Below are 6,684 nucleotides of genomic sequence, written 5' to 3' on the forward strand. Positions count from 1 at the left end.
GTATTTGAGATGTCCCAGTTTATTTTTTGGTGGGACTCGTTGCCAGGCTCAGTGGCAGTGTCTAGAAATCAAGATGAGATCTTTCAGCACAGTGAACCTGTATTTTACAGCTTAACTTTGCTTTCTCAAAAAAAAAAAAAAATGGAGTGTGTGGATTTTGCTTCTCTCTGCTTAGAGCATCCAAGATACCTGTTTAAAAATTATATTCGAGATTTTGACTGATTTCAAGGCTCTGATTCCTATATGTCTCATGCTTTCTGCTTGTGGGTTTAGTATTTTGTAGTGACACAAACTATTTCAGGTCCTGCACAAGTACTATGTAAAAAGAGATGGATTCTGCATGTCCTTCTGAAAGGTTTTTAATATGAAGGAAAAAGCTCGTTACGAGAAAGAGAATATGCGGGGGGTGACAAGTAATTATTCCCACAGAGTAAAAATGAGGTATTTATTCCCAAACAGAGAAGTGCATCAGCTGTTTAACTAGAAGAGTTCATATTTTTATGTGTGTCTTGCTAAGATGCTCGTGGACAAAGCTTTTTGAGAGCAGTTCTAGAAAGCTGCTCTTGCATTCCTTAGCATCCAGACGATGGTTTTACACCACGTGTACAAGGCGATTAATGACCTCCTCTGCCAGATTTTAATAATTTGCGGCTCTTATGAGCAGCTGGTGGGTTTTTTGGCCATCCACGTGAAAGTGGGAGAGGCTGCCAGTGGCCATGGTCACCCACAGCCACCCAGGGCTGTGTGTGTGCCAAGCACAGGGTGGTCACTCTGGTCACCCTGCCGGGAGCAGTGGCAGCCGCAGAGCAGCTCGGGAGGAAACGCAGAACAATCAGCAGGGAAATCCAACCCACAATAACAAGCTGGCCTCCACGAAAAAGAAAGGTCACTGCTTGAAAGCCACTATTTGAGAGGAGGGGGGAGTTGAAAAAGAGTGAGCTGAGTAGACTCAATGCCTCTGTGGTTCCAAGGAATTCCTTTTTTGTAAGGAAAACAATGCAGCAGAACAATGCGGATACTTGCAGCGCTTTCGAGGCAGCAGATTAATTTATTTTTTTTTCCTTATAGAAAGTAAATTGGAACTGCTTCCATAAACAATAGGCACTGACTACGGAAGAAAGTGGGAGCTTTTTGCAGAGATTTAAAAATAACCAAAAGTAAGGAGCGCACTGGCAAAATGTTCTGTTTTCCCAGAGTAACATGGAAAACTCCACACAGCCTCAACATTTGAGGAAGAGAAAGGCTACGAAAGCAGATTGGGAGACATAATGTGGTAAACTTCAAATCTGCCAGATTTTGTTTTCGAAGCCAGTGTTTGATGATAGGTTACCTCATGATGGGAATTGCATCGCAGGCTTTGCCAGCTCTTTCCCCAAACATTCAAAATCTTTCAAAACATTGTTCTCCACTAGACCAGTTTATTCCAACAAATTATACTACCGTGTGCTGTGTCCCAACTCAGTCTGGTGCTTAAAGCTGCCCATAACTGAATATTCATTAATTCCAGGCAAACATCATGGCTTGTTGTGCTCATGCCCTGGCACAGGGTGCAAGAACACCACACCAATAAAGCACACTCAAAACTCCCAATGCATTAACCCCAGCAGCTTTAACTTTTTAAAGGTATTTACTTAACTTTTTTTTTTTCAGTTGATAAAGATAAAGCAGTGTTGGTGGTGTTACCTGATTCCTGATCTCTTTGATTACACCAGTGCCAGCATTACAGTGCAGCAGTCCCACTGCTGGAGAGGATCCTTGTACTGGGAAAGCTTATTTGATTTTTCTGGATGAAAATAAGCTGACCAGTATGCCCTAGTACACTGGCCTTGGTAAAGAAGATTTGGTCCCTTAAAGCAGCATTTATTTGTGTGTAGGCAAGTCTCCAATGAGTTAATAGTCATAAAAATGTCAATATTACAGCCAAAAGGCCTTTATTATCAGATAGATGTTGAGGAGAAAAAGACACTGATATTTCTGTGCTGGCTATCTTTGTTGATAAATGCAAGTTTAATTACTCTCCATAGCTTTCATTAGGCCTAAGTGGCTGTATGCTTCTTTATTCCCTTCTCCCATCAGAAATATAACATTGCTGAGAAGCAGTTGAAATTTATAGGTGTTTCAGTATCAGTGTCCAGCTTTTCTGTCCCTTGCAGTTGTGCCTCAGTCTGCATGTTCTAGTTTTCCTTTGACTTTTGTAATTGAACATCTCTGAAGTTCAGAATGATTATAAATTACTTTGGGGATAAAAGTTTTGTCCTGTGAAGTTTTCTGGCAAATTGCTAGTTTTCAGCAGGGAAAAGCTCATGATAACTGAGCTCTGAACCTATTCCCATCAAGGTTTAGGCAGAGCAGAGACAACTGTAACCTGGTTTCTTTATGATAAACCTCAGAGAACAAGGTAAGTAAAGGGATTCAGAGGTGCACAATCAGCATGAATCCTGGCCCTTACTGGTCTCCTGGGTAGAACAACCCTTAAATTCAAGATCAGACCCTTTGTTCTCCTCAGGCCAGCCCTGAGGGCTTCTCCCAGGGTCCCTCCCTCGGGACTGTGGGATGGGCACACACCTAGAGCCTTCCTTCTTGAGAAACAGCAGAGAAGCTGGACTGTACAGCTGCTAGCAGAAAGTTTGGGTAGGATTGCTGTGGCAAAATTTGTGATGCAAGCACAGGCTTCAGTGGTGATGCTGACACTGCCAAAAGGGCTCACTCTCACCTCTTGCAGGCTGCTGTGGCATCAAAGTTTGCCTGTGCTGATGAGTGTGTGCAAGCCAGGAAAGTGGAATCAACTCTGGACCAGATGAAAACCTTGCCACAGCATGGATGGAGACTGGGCCAACCCTGGCACATGGAAATAGACCTGTGCAGCTTAAAGGTCAGGTAAACTGTCCAGAGTGTGTGCTCAACATAATCAGGTGGCCTTCAGGTCTTCAGGGCTAATTATTCTTGCATCTTCAAAGCTACAACCTCAGCCCCCCCTGCCATGTCTTGCACATTAGAAAACCTGCCAGGTAATCCAGTCAGTGTGAGGAGGGGCTGCAAGGAGGTAACCATCAGGAAAACATGAAGATTTCAATAGTTTCTGAATCCTGAGGAATAGGAAGGGGTACCTGAGCTAAGCAATAGAAAGCATGGTCATAGAGAGGCTGGGATGTTATGATTTAAGGTAGCTTTGGTGAGTAATTGTAAAAGTGGGATAAAGAGACAAATAACTCTTTATGTAAGACATGACCTGGGGCATCATGCCAGGCTATCACTTCCAGATTTGGAAGGATTCAGTGTTTTGTATGACATGATGGAAACTTTTGAAAAATAAGGTTTCCCTTGCAGTACAGGTGAGTGACACCTGGAAGTTTGTACACTGCGATCTCTGTACACCTCTGTACACCTCTCCTTCCCTCTCTGCTCTGTAGGCACAACACAGTAGCAGCAGCAGCAGGGAGAGGAGGATTTGTCCCAGTGAATACACAAGCTGTATGAGGATATCTCAGTAGGCAGCCCCCAAGCTCCAGCAGGACCCAAGGATCCAGGATCCAGGTACTCTCAAAAGCTTGGATTGTAATGACTGAGACCTGAGGACCCAGCATTGTTGGAGAACAACAGTGATTTCCAGCCATCTCTTTTGTCTCACTTCCAGTGCTCAATCAGTCTAATTACTGCTGGGGCTTTGCCCATCCTGTTGTGAAATGCTTCAGGGGTTAAAGAAAAACAACAACAACAACAAAAAGATCAAACTGTGGTCTAAACCTCAGGAGGAAGAAGGCATCTGTCAGGACAAGCTCTTACCAGAAATTGTATAAAGAATCCTTGTTTACTGAATCTTTCAAGTCTGTAGCTAGTTCAAAGACACCTCACAGTCCTCCTCATTAGAGGAGCAAAGGAACAGAAAAGCCCTCAGTCTAACTCATTAAAAGCAGCAGCTTTGTGTGCTGTGGTGTGGCAGGCTTTTGCAGGTTGGATTTTTTTTCTTTTGCATCTGCTAATGGTAAAGTTCTTTCAAAAGTGATAATTCCACCCCTGTATCGAAATGTGAGCAAAGGGGAACCTTCTGTATTGGACTTGGATTTATTCACATATTTTGTAAACAGCTTGAAGATAACACAGTCAGCGAGTGAGTGTGCCAGGAGTTACCATGAGTGATAAAAGATCTTAAGGCAGTTAGAAGGCAGTTTTCTCTTCAACATACTCATTTTTCTTGAAGAATCACGTTAGAGCAGAAAAGAGTTACAATAGCATTGCAGTTCCCTGCACAAAAAATACCCAGGGAAGTGAAACAACGGCAGAATGGTGGCATTCACCTGCACCTGAGAGCATCAGTTGAGGGAAGAGGGCTGAACATTGCAACAGCTCCTCCATTTATCAAAAATGATAGTAATGACAACCAGTAGCCTCCTTTTCCAGAACACTGAGGTAGGGTTGAGGATAATAACCTGGAGGGGCTTGAAATTTCTTGCAGCCAGGTCTCCTCCTGAGCCACAGCTGGCAGGACACCTCCTGCACCAGGGTGGTCTCTGCTCACTGATCTCAGTGAAAACTAAATCGGGTACAGGCACACTGCAAAATTCCTACTTTAGATCCCACTGAAGCCCAGCTTTGGTTCTCAGGCATTTCTCCCCCCTCCCATCTGTACCTTGTATTGTTTCTGCAGGGGGTTCATTATGAATTAATTCTTTCCACTTTTTTTCATTTCCAAAGAGTATCAGTTGACGCTCACAGCCTCTTCAGTGCTCCCCAAGCTTCATATTACACCTGAACGCTCATTTTCACTGCCTGAAGGTCTTTTCCAACCTAAATGATTCTGTGGATCTGGCCTGTACTTCAGCTTAAAGGAAACACTACACATTGATTGAGTTTTGGAGGAAAAGACTGGATCCTTCAGCTGTAAATTTATCTTGTGTTACGTCTTCAAGGTTCATTCATATTATACTTTGCAAATTACAAAACAACATTGCTATTTATTAAAAACAATAGTGCTCTCGTAATTTTGATGGAAAAACAATGGTACAGGGGGTGATGATTGTTAAATACAACTCCCACATCTTCCCCAGGGCCTGGGCAGAGTGAAGTGGAGCTTAACTGTGGAGTCTCCCTGATCCTTCCATGGATATCAGCATCTGCAGCACCTGGGATCCACAGCAAAATTCTTTCCTCCAGAGGCCAAGAGCTGAGTCTATAATTTCAACCAGGGTAATCACTTCTCCGAGGCAGTAACAAGCACTTCCCAAGAGCAGCTGTTTAAGATGGCTCAGAAGCAATGACAAGAACATGAAGAAAAGTTTAGTCCATGAATCTGGCTTCTGCACATGGCAGGGAAGAGACACCTTTTGATAAAACACCACTGGACACTTTGTTTTTTTAATTCTTCACGTCTGTCTGTGCTCCCACTATAATCACCCCTTGCACTATTATTTTGTAAAAAGATATGTAGGAGGTAAATTATGCCTGCTCAGGAAGAAGAGATAGATTTTTTTTTTTTGGTCGTTTAAAATGCAGCAGGTATGTTTTAAGCCCTGTAAACACACCAAAAGCTCCAGAGTTTGTACTGAAGTTTTCTGCAGGCACTGATTTCTTCTGCACTTCATATTAACAGTGCCCTGAGGTACCAAGTAGGCACAGTACTGGGAGTGGAAGAAGCAGATTTGGAAGATGCTTTGGGTAAAGCTCAGAGAGGTTTTTTGCAGCCTTCAACTGCTGCCCTTGCGCTACAAACTGGTCTGCTGTTGCCATCTGCTGGAACCATCCATTATGGATTATTCCAAACACAGTGAGCAGGAGTGTATCTGTTCTTATTACAGAAATACTTGAGGCTGTTTGTGCTTTCTAAGACAAGCTTTGTTCCCCTGTAGGTCCTGTATGATCTGCCAAAGAACTGTGTATGCACCAGACTTAATGTACAGTGAACACACAGTTCATGGGCAGAAACTGATTTCTTACATACTCACATCATGCTCTGCACAGTGAAACATCTTCAACCAAGACCAGTGTAAGAGCAAAACCATTCTTCCATCAAATGTCTCCAACTATAGAGAAATATTACCCTTCCAAAGGAAGTTATCCTTCCTCTCTGTTGCAACTCTTCTGTTTCATGGCATCATAGAATGGTTTGGGTTAGAAGGGACCTTAAAAACCATCTAGTTACAACATCCCTGCCCTGGCCAGAGACACCTTCGCCTCACCCAGGCTGCTGTGCAATGCCCCCAGGCTGGTTACTTGAGTGGAGTAATCCCTATTGTCTGTGCATGTTCACATGGAGACCACACAAAATTTTACACAAGGAAAAGTCCTAAAGATCCTGTCCATCCTGACACATTAAATCTAGAATTTATTTCTATTTCTACATTGCTTACAGTTATTTCTTTCTCAAATTGTCATGCCTAGAGAAAAATATTTCTTCAGCCCGCTCCTATGGGATTTTCAGAAGCATTGGATATAATTTCCTTTTCCCTCAGATATCTTTTCCTCACAGCGGGAGTCTTCAAAAATCCTTTCCTTTTCTTAAAGGTTCTGTGGCTAATCATCCTGTACAATGTAAGAACACATAATATAGTGGGACAGGCGAAATCTCTCCTTGCTTGCAAGCAGCCTAAAGACAGACAGGTTGCTGGTTGCCACAGGCATTCTTAACACCATGTCATCAGGCCCAAATCTAATCTATGAGGTGTAATTGCCATGGCATTAAATCCGTTG

At 43.0% G+C, this 6,684-nt stretch overlaps 1 long non-coding RNA gene across 1 annotated transcript in view; it reads left to right on the forward strand.

The window, feature by feature from the left end:
• The first annotated feature begins 2,741 nt into the window (after nucleotides 1-2,741).
• LOC113952197 overlaps nucleotides 2,742-6,684 on the forward strand; it is an 8,281-nt gene continuing 4,338 nt past the window's right edge. Inside the window, exons 1-2 of the long non-coding RNA XR_003529441.1 lie at nucleotides 2,742-2,877; nucleotides 3,411-3,534. This is a non-coding gene — a long non-coding RNA (uncharacterized LOC113952197). The remainder of the gene's footprint in view (nucleotides 2,878-3,410; nucleotides 3,535-6,684) is intronic.

Source organism: Corapipo altera, unplaced genomic scaffold (genome assembly GCF_003945725.1).
Source record: "Corapipo altera isolate COAL_440 unplaced genomic scaffold, ASM394572v1 70, whole genome shotgun sequence".
Taxonomy (NCBI): domain Eukaryota; kingdom Metazoa; phylum Chordata; class Aves; order Passeriformes; family Pipridae; genus Corapipo; species Corapipo altera.